Source organism: Chiloscyllium plagiosum, unplaced genomic scaffold (assembly GCF_037043375.1).
Source record: "Chiloscyllium plagiosum isolate Xiang-an unplaced genomic scaffold, Cpla_swu_hap1 HiC_scaffold_21, whole genome shotgun sequence".
Classification (NCBI taxonomy): Eukaryota; Metazoa; Chordata; class Chondrichthyes; order Orectolobiformes; family Hemiscylliidae; genus Chiloscyllium; species Chiloscyllium plagiosum.
Window position 1 is genome coordinate 34,083,769 of NW_028270159.1, and position 22,485 is coordinate 34,106,253.

At 39.5% G+C, this 22,485-nt stretch overlaps 1 protein-coding gene across 7 annotated transcripts in view; it reads left to right on the forward strand.

The window, feature by feature from the left end:
* cacna1ba (calcium voltage-gated channel subunit alpha1 Ba) overlaps positions 1-22,485 on the forward strand; it is a 598,950-nt gene that overhangs the window by 60,312 nt on the left and 516,153 nt on the right. The gene's annotated exons all lie outside the window — the stretch shown is intronic.

Here is a 22,485-nt window from a genome sequence, read left to right on the forward strand (position 1 = left end):
CAGATGCTGGAGATCAGAGCTGAAAAATGTGTTGCTGGAAAAGCGCAGCAGGTCAGGCAGCATCAAAGCATTCCTGAAGAAGGGCTTATGCCCGAAACGTTGATTCTCCTGCTCCTTTGATGCTGCCTGACCTGCTGCGCTTTTCCAACAACACATTTTTCAGCAATGCATTCCATCCACAGGGCATAGTGGAGTGAGGAAGTAATGTTACATCATAAACTGTGAGTGAGAGTATACATTTAAAATATGACTTGATAAAGTATATACAAACATATCTCTTATCATACAATGGCTTCCTAGAATGTATGACAATGTACATCTTTTGAGTATAATAGGTTCTTACGTTATATATGAACATACACTATATGTATAATAGTTTCATAAAATATAAATGTACTCTGACAATGTAATTAAAAAAGAAATTGTGTGGGAAGCTGTCCCTTGGAGAAACAAGAATTACTGCATAAGATGATCTTTATAACAACATCAATTTATTTACTTATTCTGGATCAAACATATGTTCTGTGCATGGTTTGTGTAAAATCAGTTTATGAAGTAAGGAAGCAAATGTAAGATATTTGAGAGCTTTCCATTGTAGTTAATGTATCTCCCTCAAATAAACATGTGACCATCTTGCATGGCCAGAAGCTTAAACATTACTGAAAAAGAACAAATTTGTTCATTGGACTTTAAAATTGCAATATACATAACAAAAGGGAAGACATTTTTTGTTATGGGAATTGAAACTAATTCATTCCTTTTTTCTGTAACTAAGTGCCATGATTATCACATTGAGAGCTGAATATATCTTACTTAAAGTTAAACTGCAATTTTTTGAAATCAAGCAATCTGAGCCTTTGGAAATGGAAACATGCTTATAAGTTTACTTGCGGAGCTTGTTGATTTGATGACTTAAACAAGGGTGAAAAATTCCCCAAATTAGTTTCCCCAGCCACCATTCCTCATCTCCTCATAAATGGATGCAGGAATTTTATCCTTCCCCCAGAGCATGAACACATTGCTGAAAAGTAATTTTAACTGACTGGCTGGACAAAGGGATAAAGAATATTCTGTATATAATCTTAAATTAGCTACTATCAGCAGTCACTCATTGACATTGAAGAAAAAGCAGCAATGATTTGTTCTTATTCACCTTTTGTTTTACAATAGCATTTTGCCTCTTTTGCAGAGAACTTGATCTCTCAAATTTTCTAGATGCAAGGGTGGTGTATGAATAAGATTGAGGGAAAATATTTTCAATTGTTGAGTGGCCTTCAACAATGGTAATGGTTTGAACCATGGAGATCCATGTACAAAGGCTGCAGGGTGCTTGTCGAGACTCATAGCATTCAAACTGACCCTTAGCCCCCATCTGCAATTGAAGACAGAGTACACTGTACATTCTTTTAGATGATTTTGTTATGAATTTGCTTCAAGGTGTTTATGACCTGGACCCTAAATTTTTAGAAAGATATTTGAGTTACCTGCCTGTGATCTGGAATGCAGTCAGTCAAACTTGAAGCAATGAATAATTCATCAATATACAAGAGTAAGATACATTTTCAAGTAGTTTTATTGTGTTGCATCAGAACAGACTGTATAGACTAAGGTGTTTCACTGAATTCCAGGCCAACTGTTTATTCTGCAGTGCTGTGGAGACCATGGACCATATTTATGTAGGTTGTAAGAGATCGCTCCCTCTGTTTGTAGTTTTAACAATAAAGCCTCTTATAGATCTTTTGGTTACACTTCAGCCGCCTGCTCCTGCTCTTTGGTCAACCAGTGCAGGGGTGGAGGACCTCAACATGGGTCTGCTCCTGGACCTGGCTAAAATGCCATCCATAAGTTGAGGCAGTGGACTGTGTCGAGTGTTGTAATTCCTGACTGCCTCTCCCTCTTCCACAGATACATTCATGCTCAGGTGACCTTGGAGAGGGATGTATGGTATACCTGCTAGTGCCTCAAAGGTATTTGAGTGAGATGAATACAGTGTGAGTCAGAGTGCATTATCTCCCCCTCCCTCGTTTCCACATCTTTTAGCTGTTTATTATTGTTATAGCTCCCCTGGTGAGCAGTGTTAGTTATTTGTTCAATTTGGTGTTTAGATGGTGGGTTCATAACCTGCCACAGAGGCTGGGGTCTGTTACTTCCCTGAACTACTCCATTTTGATTTAGTTCCTTCTCTTGTTTCCCCACCTTTCTGGTTTTTGTTATTGTTACACTGCCCCTGATGGGCAGTGTTTGTACTTTGTTATTTCTCTTTGAGATAATTCATTAATTTGGTAGTGAGCTTACCAAAGAAAAATGGGAACTGGGATCTTGCTGACCCCCATGGGCAGTGCTGTATTTAATGCATTGGTTGTTTTGTTAATTTGGTGGTGGTTTATTTATAAAGAGACGGGTTCTTTACCTGCTGCAAGCGGTTTGGAGGACCTCCTTATAGGCATGTTTCTGGTTGAAATGACCTTCAACAGATCCAGGGAGTGGACCATGGAAGGGGTCATAATTCCCAATTGCCTGCCTTTCTATGTCTGCACTGTGGTATCTTTGGAGAGGGAGCCTCACATCCTTTAGAGAAAGCAGGATACCACAGGAGCTGAAGTACGTTATGATTAGATTAGATTACATTTTAGATTACATTACATTACAGTGTTGAAACAGGCCCTTCGGCCCAGCAAGTCCACACCAACCCGCCGAAGCGCAACCCACCCATACCCCTACATTTACCCCTTACCTAACACTACGGGCAATTTAGCATGGCCAATTCACCTGACCTGCACATCTTTGGACTGTGGGAGGAAACCGGAGCACCTGGAGCACCCGGAGGAAACCCACGCAGACATGGGGAGAACGTGCAAACCCCACACAGTCAGTCGCCTGAGGTGGGAATTAAACCCGGGTGTCTGGCGCTGTGAGGCAGCAGTGCTAACCACTGTGCCACCGTGCCGCCCACAATCTCCCCCACTAAGACCATTTTGAATTATTCCAACCTCCCTTGACATTGATTGTTTGTTATTGTTACACTGCTTCCAGTGGGCAGCACTTGTCATTAAGTGACCAGTTGATTGGTTAATCTAATAGTGAATTTCAAAAATAAATAAAAAGAACTAGGTTGTTTCACATTGTCCCTAGTAGTGGACAACATTTGTTATTTGATTAATTGGGTGTTTTGTTCAGTTTGATGGTAGATGTATTTAAATAAAAAGTGCTGGATTCTTAAGGGCTTTTGTGGCACAGTGGTACTGTCCCCATCTCTGGGTTCAGCCTCACAGGTATGTAGTCACATGTTTGAGCAGATTGTTTAAAGACTAACTGGATGGAGGGTTTCCCAAGGGACCGGGGTCAGGGAGAGTCATCATCACCTCTGGTAACAACACTTGACACATTGCCTCTGGTGGACAGTTTATGTGTTTTGGTTAATTGGGTGTTTTGTAATTATGCAGTGGGTTCATGAAAAAATGCTGAGAAAAGAAAGAAAGAACTGTGGTCTTCCCCCATTGAGAGTGGCTTTCTGGACAAGAAAGAGTTCAAAAGGGAAACGTGGAAACTGGTGTTTGTGCTAAATCACAAGTTTACAATAAGACTGTCCTGGATTTCTGAAAGTCTTTTGTTGCTCAACTTAGCATATGGACACCAGCCTGTTCAACAGTCTGATTCATGCACAGTAACCTTTAAGTGACTGGGATCTTGGTTATCGGAGCTACATTTTTGTAGGTTACTGGAAGTCTGGCACCAGAAATGTTTCTCATCAAAGTAACATGTTTTCCTCATCCCCAATCAGATCATCGGAATTCTGCTGAATTGAGGCTTGTTGAAATGACAGACTGAGTAACAGAAGATTTGAATATATTCTGTGCTTTTTTAACATCTGAATTGATCAACCAGAAACATGTCACTAGATAATGAAAACTATTTTTTTTGATACATGGACAAAAGTGTGATAAGTCATATTGTGATGAACACCAATAACTTGCTTAAATTTTCTGTTATAAACAAAAGGATTGTGGTCTGTCAAAGAAGAAATACTTTGCTGAAGTGTTGTTGAAACCTGCAGTGTGCAATGTTGTTATAACACCACTTGCTGTTTGCTTATTTTACAGTCTGTTGATGGGATTCGTCAGCATACAAATATTGATTCAAGTGAGTGAAATATAAGGGTATATTTCACCCGAGTCAATTGCCTGATGAGTGTAAATATGGCCTCCTATTCACTGTAACTTGAAGTCCTTTCATTTAAATGTATTTGACACGTTCACAGAAGTTTTTAGAAAACTATTTTGGATGCAAGCTACCTGAATATAAGGGGAATTTAATGAAACAGTATATTAATATGCAGAATATAATGGATATCTTAGAAGTTGAATTGTAGCTCCATTTTAGTGCTGCATCATGAGAATGTGTTTCTGTAGAGACCTGACGGAGGCAATTACAATTCCATTTCCAACCTGTTCTTTCTTTTTTATAGAGACATTTTTGTTTCTCACCTTCTTGGAGTTTAAAATTGGCAAGAACCGTTAATATAGATCAAGATGCTTGTTCAAGTCATTTCTTTTATTTTGCCTTTTTTTTAGTTGTAAACAACACAAATGTAATAATACATTTTGAATGTATTGGTAATTCAATGACAAGTCATAGTTATTGTAGGGAAGTAAAGTAAAATATTTCAAACATTGTGCATTGTGCTAATGATAAGGCAGGCAATGGCCAAGTTGTATTATCACGAGACTATTAATCCAGAGACAATGGTAATGATACAGGGGTCTGGGTTCAAATCCTGCCATGGTGGAATTTGAATTAAATTAAAATATCTGGAACTAAGAACTTAATGATGACCATGAAGCCAGTGTCAATTGTCATTGGCTCACTAATGTTAATTTGTTCATCAATGTTCTTCAGGGACGGAAATCTGCCATCCTTAGCCAGTCTGGCTGACATGTGACTTCAGACCCAAAGCACTCTTAATTGCCCTCTGAGCAATTAGGGATGGACAATAAATGCTGCCTAGCCAATGACACCCACATCCTGCGAATGAATTAAAAAAAGGTCTATAACAGTAGCAGTTCTTTACTCTCCACAAACTTTTTGTATTCTTCCTTTCCAAGTACTTAACCAATTCACAGTTAAGTGATAATTTTTGCTTCTAAATCCAAATGCAGCAAAACATCCATGGGCTAATAATAAAAAGTATCTAACTTTTCCCTTCATTTTTTATGAGATAATAACTCTAACTCACCACTAACCCCCTCCCAACTCACTGTCCCGTAAGACTTTGACTGTTTTGAGAGATTTTGTAGTGATGATGTTAGTGTGGAGCAGGGCTCCCACGGAGGCTGTGAGGGAAAAAGACCGGCCCACAGCCTCTGAATTTAAATGTTTGAAATGTATTGGTTTCTGACTTAACCCTCCTTAAAGATGCTGCTTCCTATTGGGAACATCCAATTTGATAATTAATTGCGATCTGCTTCATTGAGTTTAACCTCTAACGTGTATTAATTGATGGCAAGTGTTAATCATTAAGTGTTACAACAATATTACTTGAAGTCTTATACCTTATTATTATTACAGTTGTCTGTTTTTGCAATTTTGCACTTTTTGCATGATCAGAGCTAAACTTCAAGAATTGTACAAAAAATATTTAAATCTCTGAAACTAGATGTAGCAACTTTAGAAAGTGTAGTCTCCTCAGCAGGTGGAAAGCTATGCATTATCGAATGTAAACCCTGTCCTTATTGTATCATTTTGGTTTATTCTGGCTACTTGCTTTGGGGCCTTTCATCACCTGGTTAGCTGTACAGAAGGGGTGGCCACAGCAATGATCTTCAGCATGGTCAGTGTACCTTCTATAAGAGGAAGAGGCATTAAATATTGCTCTCAGCCCACGTACTGCTTGTGCTTTCATTCAAATTGACCAGTCGCCTTTTGCAGGGATGATTGTTTCTAGCACATTGAGAAGCTGGTTGTTGTGCACTATAGCCATTTCGCTGCCTTGAGATGATTAGTAGACAACCAGTGTTTGGATCATTTAATCCCTTATGAGCTTGGTATTCTATGGGGAAGTGAGGACTAAGAATGCTGCACTTTAACATTCAATCTTAAAAACATCTAGATTTGTTTTCCATGATAATGTGAGCAGATCCCTTGACATTCAGGATGTAGTTTTGAGTTCAGCCATTTTGAGAGTCAAGTTTTTTGTACACATGTTTCCTGCTTCAGAGTAGTGTTCTAATGTTAAATTTTGGGCCTGATAATATATGACTGCCATTTCCCTGGTATTTTTAAGACATGCTGTTCCCAGGAGTGCTTGCATAAAAGATAGAAAGGAACTTGTATTTATGTAGCACCTTTTTCAACCAAAATATTCCAAAAGTAATGGATTCACTGTTGTAATGATGTTGTTCTTGGTGTCTGTCAGAATAGTGGCTGCTGACTGCACAGCACTCACCAGGAGCCCAGCAATGTCATGAGATCACAAACCAGAGTGAGTGAGGGCAGGTTTGGGGTCATGATGTGGGGCCCATGGGTGAGGTGGCAGGGAAATTGGAGGCAATGGCAAAGGTTCTGGTCCTCCCCCTGCCTAATATTCGGTATCCCATCGGACAGAATGCCTGATAGTGAGTACACCTTTCCCTGACCTAGAAGGTGTGAGCAGAATTTGTTGTATATCCTTCCAATCTTGTTAGAAAGCTATATGGATCCAATCTGATCGACATTAAGTTGCAGTGGACTCGGCTAATGGATGCTACGTTGGAACCAGGTGATGAAAGGCCCCAAAGCAAGTAGCCAGAATAAACCAAAATGATACAATAAGGACAGGGTTTACATTCGATAATACATAGCTTTCCACCTGCTGAGGAGACTACACTTTCTAAAGTTGCTACATCTAGTTTCAGTGATTTAAATATTTTTTGTACAATTCTTGAAGTTTAGCTCTGATCATGCAAAAAGTGCAAAATTGCAAAAACAGATAACTGTAATAATAATAAGGTGTAAGACTTCAAGTAATATTGTTGTAACACTTAATGAGCCAGGGTGACATGATGCTGCAAGGGGATAGAAACTATATATTAATTCCTTCTGCCTTCTGATAGGCTCTCCCACTCTAGGGTAGCTAACATAGAGTCTTTCCCAGGATTCAGTGGGCCTGACCATCATGGTTTCTGGAATTACAGGCTGCAATGAGCCTCTTTTTTATTTTTACAGTGTTAAAGCATTGGATAGGTCTCATGATACAAATTATAAGTTTGTTAAAGGTTTGCAATGCTTCATGTACATATTGGGAGACAGTCACTTTTCCATAGAGAATGATGCTCCATATAGTTTTCAGTTGGTTGAGAGCATGTAAATGCTTGGTAATGGATAATAATCAATGATTGCCTACTACGTTTGCTCTAATTATCTGTCTGCCATGACAGCTAGGTTAGATTGTTATCAGTTTTTTAGATGTGCCTATTTCCCATATCTAAGGAAGTGTGAATTCAGTTCTTGTTGGTGACCTCTGAATGGAGGGAGCCTGACCTTAATACCAAGGACTGATGTGAGGTGATTCTGGGTAGCTACCTGCACTGCTGGGGTTAGCTGGAAAGGGAGATAACTCATCGTTGGAGTCTTTTCTCCCCTCTGCCATTTGCTCTTCATATTAAGCAAACTAAAGTACCCTTAGGCAGCAGAGTCCCAAAGTAAGATTGTGCATTACAGAATATTTAATTAAAATTCCAGCTGATTTCTTTTAGAGCTTGTATTCAGCAATTGGAAATTGCAATGTGCAAAGGTTTTATGAAGTAGTTTTTCTTTTATAGACCAAATATTTAGAGGATTAAGGTGTTAACTGTATGCTTTAACTGCCTTGATATGACACTGCAGAACTATATTACAAATATTACATTAAAATGCATTGTTTATACTGGTCCCATTGGACTGATGTTTTTTCTTTATTGGTATTTAAGTTAGACATGTCTGAATTACTCAGCTGCTGAGGTAATAATTGACTCCAAATGCTGAATAAATGATACAAGGAGTTTATGATTGGCCAGAAGCTGTTAATTCTGATTATATTTAATATATTTTGTCATTTTTCTTTGGGACACTGTTGTAGATTTTCAAATTAAATTTCACAATTATAATATATTTTCCCTAATGCCTTCTCCTCTTTTTGAAGGTGTTATCTTGAGCTGAATATAATCCCATAGTTGCAGGCAGCTGGTACCTGGCCCATTAGTTGCATTCACGTGCAAGCATAGCTATTCAGTGCCAGGAGGTTTTTTGAGATTGAGGATGTAGGTATTTTTAACTTGTTCAGAGATGTTACAATACACATACTTCTGGAGCAGGTGGGACTTGAACCTGGGCATCCTGGCTCAGTGGTAGGACATTACTACTTCACCACAAGGCCCCAGAGATTGGATATTTCACAATTGTATTAACACCTGTTATTTGATGGTAGTTGTTAGATGGTGCTTGCAACTGAACCGTACCCCACAAACTATGATTGTTCTGGTACTGCTATTGGTTTGGGTGAAGTGGGCTAACCTGCCTCTGTTTGGGAATTGAACTTAGAGCCTTCATGGTTCATACGATTTAGTACCAAAGAAGGCCATTCAGCCCTTTTGGTCTGTTCCACCTTGCACTTAGAACATTCCTCAGCTCCATTTACTGACCATTTCTCTGTATGTTTTGCTACCTGTTTCCAGTAAAAATCTACCAATCTCAGCTTTTAATTTTTTTGTTGCAGTCACTCCACAAAAGGCTGTAAATGCTAAGTTCCTCATTTTAAATATACCTTGTATGAAATAATTGTAAAACTATTCCCTTATTTTGGTTCTGAATTTCCCCACAGAGATAATAGTTCCTCTTTATCCACCTTATCTAATCTCTTTATCCTTTTTAACAACTAAATCAGATTTCCCTAAAAGTCAAAGGATTGCAAACCAAGTTTGCGCAACCTGTTAGCATTGTCTAACACTGAGTGGAGTCTTTCAGCTATAAAAGCTCTGGAGAATTGAGGAAGCATCATTTTTTCAGTTTTGAAATTCTAAACTCCATGAGATAAAGTTCACCATTTGATTGGCCCTTTGATAATCCTTTGTATCTGCGCTCTATCTTTAAGAAATTTGTGCATCTAAATCTCTTTGCATCTCAACAGTTTCAATTCCTCCACCATTTAAAAGAAAAATCAGGTTTCCTTTCTTAGACCTGAAGTAGATCACTTTATACTTTTCAACTTGACCCCCATCTGTCATAACCAACTGCTTTTCAAACAGCTAACTTTGCCTCTTAACTCAGTGTCATTTGCAAATGTGGATATAGAATTCAGTCTTTCTTCATTAGTATAATGAAGAATAGCTGAGGCCTTAGTACAGATCATTGTAGTCACCATTTGTCAGGGACTGCTAATCAGAAAAAAAATCCTTTTATCCCTGCTTGCTGTCTCCCAACCATTTACTGACAATGGCTCAAGGATACCTCCAAGCCCATGGACTCTCTTTCCTGCTTATCTTTGGAAAGTAATCTTAACATACACCTCTGGGCATCCATATAGAGACTCTACTATGTGCAGTGCTATTGACATCTTCAGTAAATTCAATTGGAATAGTCAGATATGACCTACCCATCACAAAATGCCCATCACTCTCATTGATGAGTTGATTCTTATCCATGTGCTCGAGATCTGATGATTTCTAGTAATCTATCCTTGATTAAATTAAAATGGGACAGACAGAAAATCCTGTACAGTCTGTTTTAGGGAAGGCTTGCTACTCTATGTGCCAGTTGGGCACCCCAGGGGGATGGTGAAGTCCTGCTTGCCCAAATAGAGGCTGGCAGCTCTACTGTGCACTGTGGCATTGGCGAGGCAGTGGCTTGTGGCAGTCCAACACACATGGATGTTGAGGATTGGTGCTGGATCCCAGGTGAGTGATGTTTGAGGTAAGGACAAGGGAATTTCCTTATTTGGCCCCTCTTGAGTGCCTGAGGGATCCCTACAGGAGCTTCCAAACAAGCATGCCTCATTCTCAACAGGAATTCATACAGGATTACTCTTCTTCATGCCAATTGTGTGCCACATATAGCTAAGTGCCTACAGAGCCTAGGATTCAATCAAGAGTTTTAGAAAGGCTAGCAAAGAATTAGTTTAGTTTTAATGGAAAGATGGACTTAGTCCTTGTTAAGTATTGTAATGATGTTGTATTAAAGTGGCAAAACTTCATTTAACAACAGCAGACTCAATGGTTTGAGCACCAAAAAAAAATTTACAGTATGTGGTTTTGCAAATTAATATCAGACAGTGGACTCAGTTCTTCAATGAGGATTTCATGAAGTTCAATTTAGAAGCTGGCATCAGTCAGGTGATAAATACTTCATTTCACCCTCAAATCAAATGGAAAGGCAGAAAAAAGCAGTTACGACTCTGATGTCAGTAATGCATCAGAATCCAGATTGTGAATTAGTTCTGCTCAGTTGCAGAGCAGCACCATTGAATAATGAGTGAAATTCCAGTAGAATTGTTGATGGGGATGAGGTTATAAACTCATATATCAGGGTCAGAACACAACCTCAAGCTAAACATAACCTCTCAAGTGCACAAGAAGATAAAGTGACTGGAGGAAGCCACAGCAAAAGGCCACTGAGGTGATACAACTCGAGCAACAGAGCGAAGACTCTGTCAACCTTAAAGCTCAGGCAGAAATCTGTTTAAGAGAAGCCAAAAGGCATGGTCATCAGAGAGACAGATCAACCAAGATCTTATATTGTCAGATTACCTGAGGGTACATTCATTGTCAATCTTACTGTCTTTTCGTACAGAACTTCAGTATGATGGAAAAAGCACCTTTGTTTCTTTGAAGCTTTTTGTCTTGTGATCATCGGACAATTTGCAAGATTACTAATTTAAGGGGTATGAAATGAGGTGCTGACTGACTGGCAAACAGATTCTGATTGTTAGAGGTCACTGGTCAGTCATCATTAATTGTAGCTTTCTCCATGACAATTCTGCTACCTATTACAGGAAGTGGAACAATCATACCTACAGTACAGCAGACAGTATACCAAGTGGTAAAACTATCTCAGGGACCATACAAAGGCATTGCCCTAGCATCGAACTTTAATGTACCAGATCAGCACCGGCACTCAGTTCCAGCTGCAGATTGGGATTGTGGCAGGGGAAGATGGTGAAAATGCCAATAACTGTAATTACAGCAACAATGTTAACGATTACAAAGGCTTGGGGTAAATTACTGGAATAATGCAGATGAAGTGAAGAGAAACTTCAGAATTTATTCCACTAGCGATGATACAATGGGCTGGATGATCCCTTGCTGATTTGTATAAATCATGAGTCACATGCTTCTGACAACAGTGAAAGAGAAGACAACAGTTGAGAATGAGCATGGGAAGGGAGTAGTCTATGAAACCACACGAGATAAATGTATTTGATAATCTATAGTGTACAGATGTAAACAAAGGAATGTTCCAGCACATAGGTGGAGGAAGAACCTTTCTCACAGATAAGGAGCAAGCAGCCTCAACAGTGGGGTATTCATCAACATCCAAAGCCTGAGATCATCTCAATGTGAAGGTAGCATTATTGGCTTAAAGGACAAGACAAACCAAATCGTATGCATGGACAGTTGTCATAGCTGGCTGCTATGGTAAAATATGCTATACTAATAAGATATGGCCATGAATTGCCAACTTCTAATACCTCAGAGTAGCTGAAACTTAACTTGTGTAATTCAACCAAGAACTCCCCACTGACTACGAGTAGCAAGGCTCCTACCCATCCTTTATCAAACAAAAACATAATCTCATGCTGTGTCCACAAACTGAAGATAATGAAGCATAGCATTCTGGTTGCTAGTGCATTCATTCAGTTGTTGTTATACTGGTACAATCTATTGAAGAGCTTACGTGCTCCTAGCAACTAACAGGGTCAGTTTTATGAAACATCTGTCTTCATCCTCAGATGCACCCTGTTGCTATGCCACCTCATACTCAACCAGAAATAATTATAAGTTAAGCTGCCAAGTTGATGAGGCAATAAATGACGGGCACGCTGAATAAATACTAAGACTGCAGGGAGACCTGCTTGTGAGAAATCATCAAAAATATCTGACATAGAAAGACTGTACACCTGTCAATGAAGGGCTGCCTAACACAGTGTAGCATGCTGAAATAATAACAAAGAATTTTGCTGATATTTTTATATAACTTCTGGTCCAAATGTGGTTCATGAAAATGTGTTGTTTTGTGTGGAAAACTGTTCTGAGGTGCTTTCAGAAGGGAGCTTTGTAAGATGTAATTTAAAAAGAAAATTACTTGACCCTGGGATGCGGTTGAATTACTGACGAGGCTATATATATTGTCCATGCATTGTTGGCCTGAGAGCATTTTAAGTTGATTTTATGTAGTGCAGAACTAGAATCATCTAAATCAGACATAGTAGAGGTAGTAGTACCCTTGTTTTTTTTTCAATTTCACAACAGTCATGGTAAATTTTTTGACGATTATTGTCTCATTTTGTTTTTGTTCAATGGGATGCAATATGTCAAAGTCTTAATATTCTGTTGCAATGCTATTTATTAGCAAATATCAAATCTTACTTATTCTGAATTTTGATGAGACATTCATTTTTAAAAATAATGTGTTTAAGTTAGTGAGAATACATTGTCAATCTTAGCTATAAGACTGCCAGTCTTCTGACAGTGAGCTGTGAGCTGCTATAGAAAGTGTAATCTGATTCATACAGGATTGCTGAACTGTCACAATGCTCCTATCAGATACCTTACCTGCCCTGTTCCACTCATAGCTTTCAGTTAAGTATATCTTATTTTATACAATATATCTCAAGAAGAACCTCTCTACATCTATATTTGAACTGAAAGTGTTTTTATATTTTTGAGACAAATCCTCTGCAATTTTTGGAAATCAGCCTGTTATGGACATCTGGATGTTGGTGCTGATCCAGCATTTATCACCAACTTCCATTTTAGTTCTGAAAATTATTACATACCAAAATAACAGAATGTTCGAGGGTTAGATCTTTTAAAAGTAACAGGGAGGGGAGTTAAAAGAGGAGGGGGAGTAGCATTGTTAATTAGAGAGTGCAACACAGCTGCACAGCTCCTGTTGAGGAGGGTTTGTCTACTGAGTCAGTTTGAGTGGAAGTCAGAAACAGGAAAGGAGCAGTCACTTTATTAGATGTTTTCTATAGACCCCCTAATAGCAGCAGAGAGATGGAAGAACAGATTGAACAGCAGATCTTGGAAAGGTGCAGATATAACAGGGTTGTTGTTATGGGTGATTTCAACTTCCCCAATATTGATTGGAACCTCCTTCGTGCAGATGGTCTGTATGGAGCTGATTTTGTCAGCTGTGTCCAGGTAGGATTCCTGACTCAACATGTAGATAGGCCGACTAGGGGAGGCCATATTGGATTTGGTATTAAGCAACGAGTCAGACCAGGTTTCAGAACTCTCGGAGGGAGAGCATTTCGATGACAGTGACCACAGTGACCTCATCTTTACCATAGCCATGGGAAGGGATAGGATCAGACAGTATAGGAAGGTATTGAGGGGAAATCATACTGCTATTAGACAGGAACTGCGGAGTATAAATTGGGAAGAATTGTTCTATGGGAAAGGCACAACAGAAATGTGGAGGCTATTTAAGGAACTCTTGTTGCAAGTGTTGGATAACTTTGTCTCACTGAGACAGGCAAGGAATGGTAAGATGAAGGAGACTTGGACGACAAGAGCAGAGGAGCTTCTCATCAAAAGGAAGAAGGAAACTTACTTAAGGTTGAGAAAGCAAGGATCTGACACAGCTTTAGAGGGTTACAGGATAGCTAGGAAAGAACTCGAGAATGGACCGAGGAGAGCTAGGAGGGGGCATGAAAAAGCCTTGGCAGGAAGGATTAGGGAAAAACCAAAGGTGTTCTACACATGAAGAATAAGAAAATGATCAAAGAGAGAGTAGGATGATCAGGGAAAATAGAGGGAACTTGTGCCTGGAGTCTGAAGAGGAAGGGGAGGCCCTAAATGAGGTTTTAGCTTCAGTATTCAATAGAGAGAGGCACCTTGTTGATAATGAGAACACTATGGTCCAGGTTAATAGGTTTGAACAGATTGATATTAAGAAAGTAGATGAGCTGGAAATTCTGGGAAGCATCCAGATAGTTAAGGCCCCAGGAATATATCACCTAATATATCCAAAGTTACTATAGGAAGCGACGAATGAGATTGCTGTGCCTCTGACGATGATCCTTGCATCCTCACTTTCCATGGGAGGAGTACCGGATGATTGGAGGAAGGCGAAAGTTGTTCCTCTGTTCAAGAAAGGGAAAAGGGAAATCCCTGGGAATTACAGACCAGTCAGTCTTCTGTCTGTGGTAAGCAAGCTACTAGAAAGAATTCTGAGAGATAGGATTTATGACTACTTGGAAAAACAGAGTTTGATTAAAGATAGTCAGCATGGCTTTCTGAGGGGAGGTCATGCTTCACAAGCCTTACTGAGTTCTTCGAGGATGTGATGAGACAAGTTGACAAAGGTCAAGCGGTGCATGTGGTGGATATGGATTTCAGTAAGACATTTGATAAAGTTCCCCATGGTAGGCTCATTCAGAAAGTTAGGAGGTATGGGACACAGGGAAATTTAGCTGTCTGGATACAGAATTAGCTGGCTGAAAGAAGACAAGTGGTAGTGGATGGAAAGTATTCTGCCTGGAGGTCGGTGACCAGTGGTGTCCCAAAGGGTTCTGTTCTTAGACCTTGCTCTTTGTAGTTTTTATAAATTACCTGTGTTGTACTGTTCTATGTTCTATATTCTATATCACAACAAACATGCCTGGTTATATCAGAGTGATGAAAATGTGATAAATCTATGTCTGCCAGTTAAATTTTCTTTTAAATTTGCTCTGGGTCCAATAAATTCTAGTCCATTTTTTCAGCTGGATCATGAATTTTTCTACTCAGTGACAACTACTGGTCCTTGTGAATGCAACAGTTTTTAGCTCATTAGCTGTGAGGCATCCTGGGGTAATGTGAGGTGCAATACTAATTCATGCTTGCTCATTATTTATTTCATTTTTGCCATCCTGTGTCAGTACTAAATTAATCCACATCACAAGAATATCCTACTTGCTTCCCTAGTGATGTGCCTTGATCCCAATCTGTAAAGGTGATCCCACAACATTTTGGAAAATAAATCTTAGCAGGGCTTATACATGTAATGGTAAGATTCTAGGAAGTGTTGCTGAACAAAGAGACCTTGGAGTGCAGGTTCATAGCTCCTTGAAAATGGAGTCACAGGTAGATAGGATAGCAAAGAAGGCATTTGGTATGTTTTCTTTTATTGGTCAGAGCATTGAGTACAGGAGTTGGGTGGTCATGTTACAGCTGTACAGGACATTGGTTAGGCCACTGTTGGAATATTGCGTGCAACTCTGGTCTCTTCCTATCGGAAAGATGTTGTGAAACTGGAAAGGGTTAAGAAAAGATTTACAAAGATGTTGCCAGGGTTGGAGGATTTGAGCTATAGGGAGAGGCTGAACAGGCTGGGGCTGTTTTCCCTGGAGTGTTGGAGATTGAGGGGTGACCTTATGCAGCTTTACAAAATCATGAGGGGCATGGATAGGATAAATAGACAGTCTTTTCTGTGAGGTGGGTGAGTCAAGAACTAGAGGGCATAGGTTTAGAGTGAGAGGGGAAAGATATAAAAGAGACCTAAGGGACAACTTTTTCACACAGAGGGTGGTACAAAAGTGGAATGAGCTGCCAGAGGAAGTGGTGGAGGCTGGTACAATTGCAACATTTAAAAGGCATTTGGATGGGTATATGAATAGGAAGGATTTGGAGGGAAATGGGCCGGGTGCTGGCAGGTGGGACTAGATTGGGTTGGGATATCTAGTCGGCATGGACGGGTTGGACCTAAGGGTCTGTTTCCATGCTGTACATCTCTATGACTCTAAACAAAATTACACAAGTATGAAATTTTCCAGTTTGTACACTTGTAGTCTAGACAAGTAAGATTGCCAATTCTTGTTGACCAGTGGATCTGCTGCAGATCTTTCAGACCCGAGACTAACCAAAAACATTTCAAGCATTAAATCCTTTATACGCTGTTGGGACATAAGAACTTTATTGCACTATCTGTGGCTGGATTTGAGTTTGGGTTTGAGAACTGATGATGAAACCTGATGACTAACTGCGTTTCTCAAAAAGAGACAATTAGTTAGGAATGGTTTAATAATCATTGTTGTTGTAAGCTGTTCTATTAATTCCTCTCTAAGAGGAAGATTGTTTCTTGTCTGTTTTATTTTCAACAATCTGTACTGTACTTTGCACAATAGTTTGGGCTAATCATCAAACCTTTTATAGCTCTGTCCCAAATAAGCACACCCCGACCAGAAAATGGCAACTGATGGTGGGGTACAATTTCACAGGAAGTGGAAACAAAGATTAGAATAAGGCTTATAAAATTGAGGCCATATCTATCATTGCCAGATGCTTGTGTTCCTTCTCATATTGATACATATCGCACATGGCACTCCAAAGAAAAAAATGACAATGTTAACAGAGTATTGTGAGAGGGAACTGTACCTAAAGAAGCTATAATTTTGGAAAAGGGAAAGTGAAAGCTAGGAAAGGAAAAGAAAAATAAGATAAAATAAAATAGAGTTAGACATTCCTAGTCTTCACAGTTAAGTATATAGTTCCATTTTCAATATAGTTCTGAATCCCACATCAAGATATGTATTCTTAGATATACCAGGGCACTCGTTCTCAACCTTTTTAGTGTCAAGGCACTCGTCAATGAGACAAACAATTTCACAGCATACCCGTGGTATTGGACGTCTATGCATGTGCACCCCTGTTGTATTGTTATGAAAGATATAATTGGCTTTATATGGGGCTTTTTGTTAATTTGAGTCTACACCAAACTTCTGGGTCAATATTTTTGCACTACTGTTGAAACTGGAGATTGGAAATGTGATGATCACTTAAAACACTTATAGTTTAAATAATCAGTATTTTCATCAGAATGTATCCAAGAATACTGAAAGCAAAGAGGTTAAATCAAGAGAGCTATGACAGAAATGTTTCACAAGTCATTGACCCCCATGCTGCCAGAGGATTGGAAAATAGCTAATGTTATTGCAGTCTAGACAAAGAAATGTCAGGCACACATTCAGAGCTATCAGCCTATTAACATGATGGCTATAATCAGGGAAAGCATTTAGGCACAACAAGAGAAGGTGCTGAGACTGAGAAACATATATTTGATTGCTATTTATAATAAAATAATAAATATTTGTTTTGAATCCACATTGAATGTTGTTACACATAGTGATACAGTCACTATACTAGTCACCTGCATAGGCATCACCTCAGAGACTACCTTATCCTTGCTCAAATTCTACAGGCAAACAGACATATACACAGAGGATGGGTGAATAGGATATTGAAGCAGTACTTTTTTGAATCTTTTATGCAGGCATTGGGGATGTTGCTACATACTTGAATGTTCATGTAAGGAAACCTTAATGTATCTCAATTAATAATTTCAGATACCAACTGATAATTTTAACTTGTTTTCTAAATTGATTTAGATTTTCCAATGGCAGTAGAAATTTGTTCAGTGTAATTATATTTAAGCTGTAAAGGGCAGCCTAATGGCACAGCAAATATGTGGCATTCTGATTTGGATCAAATATAATAAATGATTGTTATTATCTTGGCTCAGAGAAAGAAGCAGAGCCATTGCTGATCGTCTAGTAATCAGCATAAATATATTGATGTAGCACAAGGCTGGATAACCTGTGTCTGTTCTTCTTACTGCAGGCCATACAGGGTGATTCCGTAACATGGGAATTGAGCCTGCACTTGTGAACACCTGTCTAATTAACTGAAATCTGCAGTGTGATGAGATTAAGGCACAATGTTTTATGCTTAGAGAGTAGTTTATACATCAGTTTATAGAGTAGACGGCATCAAATGTGGTGAATTGCTAAACATGGCTAAAACATTCAAAGTGAATTCACTGTGTTAAAATCCTGGAATTTCCTCCCTAGCAGCATTATGGTTCTACCTACAACATACGGGCTGGCTCAAGAAGGCAGCTCAACACTAGCTCCTAATGGGCAACCAGGAATGAAATTAATGCTGGCCCAGCTAGCAACACCCATGAATGCATATGAAAAAAATTCAATTGATTTTTCATCTTAAACCTATATACTTCTAAAGAGAGTCAGTGGTGTAGTGGTAGAGACTGGGTGAGTAATCCAGAGTCCAGATTACTACCCTTTGTACTTGGATTCAAATCCCACAATGGCAGTTGGTGGAATTTGAATTCAATTCTGAAATTGAAAGTTGTTTGAAGTAATGATGACCACGAGCCATTGGCTTCTGTAAAAGCACAACTGCTTCACCAGTGTGAAAATGTATGACACCAGCTCCATGTCAATATATTTGATTCTTAACCTTCCTCTGAAATAGCCTAAAACATCACTCACCTCAGTGAGGTCAGTCACAAAAGCAGGCCTTGTCAGTGACAAGCATGTAAATGCAATAAAATATGATTCATAACATTACAAGAGAATGATGATATTCATCCACATGATCTCCAAGTTATTGGGACATTTAACTTAATGTTGAACTTGTACTGTTCATGCTTTATCTACGAGTCAGTTGAATGTTTTGCTCACTTTGTGTAAAAACAATATCCTGACATCCACCCTAAATTTGTCCTTTACGAGTTGGAATAAGTGCTGTCTTGTTCTCCCACAAATTAGAACATAGAACATAGAAATACAGCACAGAACAGGTCCTTCGGCCCTCAATGTTGCGCCGACCTGTGAACTATTCTCAGCTATCCCCCTACACTATCCCATCATCATCCATGTGCTTATCTAAGGATTGTTTAAATCTCCCTAGTGTGGCTGAGTTGACTACATTAGCAGGAAAGACATTCCACACCCTTACCACTCTCTGCATAAAGAACCTGCCTCTGACATCTGTCTTAAATCTATCACCCCTCAATTTGTAGTTATGCCCCCGAGTACAAGCTGACAGCATCATCCTAGGAAAGAGACTTTCACTGTCTACCCTATCTAATCCTCTGATCATCTTGTATGTCTCTATCAAATCCCCTCTTAGCCATCTTCTTTCCAATAAGAACAGACCCAAGTCTCTCAGCCTTTCCTCATAAGACCTTCCCTCCACACCAGGCAACATTCTGGTAAATCTCCTTTGCACCTTTTCCAATGCTTTCACATCCTTCCCGAAATATGGGGACCAGAACTGCACACAACATTCCAATTGTGGCCGCATCAGGGTTTGTATATTTGCAGCATGATATTGCGGCTCCGGAACTCAATCCGTCTACGAATGAAACCTAACACAACATATGCCTTCTTAACAGCACTATCCACCTGGGTGGAAACTTTCAGGGATGTATGTACATGGATCCCTCTGCACTACCAAGAATCTTTCCATTGACCCAGTATTCTGCCTTCCTGTTATTCTGCCCAAAGTGCATCACCTCACATTTAGCTGCATTGAACTCCATTTGCCACCTCTCAGCCCAATTCTGCAGTTTATCCAAGTCCCCCTGCAACCTGTAACATTCTTCCAAACTGTCCACTACTCCACCGACTTTAGTGTCATCTGCAAATTTACTAATCTATCCACCTATGCCTGCGTCTAAGTCATTTATAACAACGACAAACAGCAGTGGTCCCAAAACAGATCCTTGTGGCACACCACTAGTAACAGGACTCCAGGCTGAATATTTTCCATCAACCACCACTCACTGCCTTCTTTCAGAAAGCCAGTTTCTAATTCAAACTGCTAAGTCACCCTCAATTCCATGCCTCTGCATTTTCTCTGACAGCCTACCATGTGGAACCTTATCAAAGGCTTTACTGAAGTCCATGTATACCACATCAACTGCCCTACACTCATCTACACGATTGGTCACCTTCTCAAAAAACTAAATGAGGTTTGTGAGACACGACCTGCCCCTGACGAAACCATGTTGACTATCTGAAATCAAATTGTTGCTTGCTAGATGATTATAAATCTTATCTCTTATAATCCTTTCTAAAACCTTTCAACAACAGAAGTAAGGCTCACTGGTCTATAATTACCTGGGTCATCTCTACTGCCCTTCTTGAACAAGGGTACAACATTTGCAATCCTCCAGTCGTCTGGTACTAAACCTGTAGACAATGACGATTCAAATATCAAAGCCACAGGCTCTGCTATCTCCTCCCTAGCTTCCCAGAGAATCCTTGGATAACTCCCATCCGGCCCAGGAGACCTGTCTACTTTCACTCCTTCTCAAATTGATAACACCTATTTGTAACTAACCACGATCCTTTCCAGTCTAATATCTCGTACCTCATTCTTCTCCTCTACAATATTCTCCTTTGCCTAAGTGAAAACTGATGAGACATGTTCGTTTAACACCTCTCTGATCTCCACAGGGTCCACACTCAACTTCCCACTTCTGTCTTTGACTGCCCTATTCCTACCCTAATCATCTTTTATTCCTCACATACCTATAGAAAGCTTTAGGGTTCTCCTTTATTCTATTTGCTAAAGACTGCTTGTGTCCTCTCTTTGCTCTTCTTAACTCTCTCTTTAAATCCTTCCTAGCTGATCTGTAACTCTCCATCGCCTCGTCTGAACCATCTTTCTTCATCAACACATAAGCCTCCTCCTTCTTCTTAACAAAATATGCAATTTCTGTGGTAAACCACAGTTCCCTTATCTTATCACTTCCTCCCTGCCTAACAGGGACATACCTATCAAGGACACGCAGTATCTGTTCCTTAAATCAGCTCCACATTTCCATTGTCTGCATCCCCTGCATTTTGCTATCCCATTCTATGCATCCTAATTCTTGCCTAATCGCATTATAATTGCCCTTGCTCCATCGATAACTCTTGACCTGTGGCATGTACCTATCCCTTTCTGTCGCTAAACTAAACGTAACTGAATTACGGTCACTCTCTCCAAAGTGCTCACCTACAACTAAATCAAACACCTGGCCTGGTTCATTACCAAACACCAGATCCAATGTGGCCTCCCCTCTTGTCGGCTCTTCGACATACTGTGTCAGGAAACCTTCCTGTACACATTGGACAAAAATTAGTCGGACAAATTAGTTTGAAGTACTTTTCTATATTTATCTTTTCTATGATGATTGCATCTTCTCAAATGCTTTAATGAACATTGAAAACCCTCATGATATCGGATACCAGCATTAGACATCAGATCCATTATTTATCTGCATTGCCTTTAGGACCTGAAATATCTTCCTTTATTGTCAAGAATCAATAGGGAGGTGATGGCCTAGTAATAATTTCATGAGACTGTTAATCCAGAGACTTAGATAATTTTCTGGGGACCTGTGTTTGAAACTCACCACGGCAGATGGTGGAATTTGAATTCAATGGGAAAGAGACTAATGATGACCACGAGTATATTGTTGATTATTGGGGAAAAACCCATCTGGTTCACTAACGTCCTTTGGAAGGAAACATGTGGTCTGGCCTACATGTGACTCCAGACCCCCAGCAATGTGGTTGACTCTTAACTGCTCTCTGAGCAATAAATGCTGGCCTAGTCAGTGACACCCTCATCCCATGAATGAATGAAAGAAGACAGAACTGATGGGGAATACTTGAAGTGCACTTGACCTCAGTATGTACTATAACTCAGAAGACTTCTTTTGACTTGTATTCAGTTGTTTTGAGACATAGGACTCAAATAAATGAAGTCAGTGTTACTGTCCAAATGGCTTTTAGTCACCATTTGATGCACTTGACTAGATTCTGCCCCTGCCTATCAAAGCAAAGATTGCATGTGATGGGGCTGTTTGTACCAAGGTGGGTCTGTTGAGTCAGGATTGTTCATGGATCAGCAGAATTGGACAATGCAATAGAACAATATTTAAGATCATAATTTTAGTTTGAGCATTTTTAGCTTAATCCTACCACAGTTAAGATTTGTAAATAAAAAGTGTTATTTTTTCCCTCAAGTTAGAGAACAAGGGATTGAAAGGGAAGTTGTGTAAAGAATCAGTGAATTTGGCCACAATAGCAATGTAGTGTGAATTGTGCTTGGAAAATCCATTGGTTCATCGAAGTGAACATATGCCTCAATTTTACTCCTAACTCATTTGCATGTTCACAAACATGAGGCCAGATATTTGTGAAGTTGGATTGACACTGGAGACTTTTAAAAATGGCGATGTATCCCAGATGCAGAAGATCTGACCACATTTCAAAAGATCCTATTTTTGCTAGCAGGGCTGAGGAACCAGGGTAAGTATCTCATAGTTGGACACCTGAATTAAAACTAGGACTGAGTTCAAATAGACCTTATTTTTACTGTTGCAAGGCATAAAATTACTGTGTGGTACTCACAATTTTATGGACTAGATGTAAGTGCTCTTGAAGTATGGATAAGGTCAGTTTATTGCCAATTA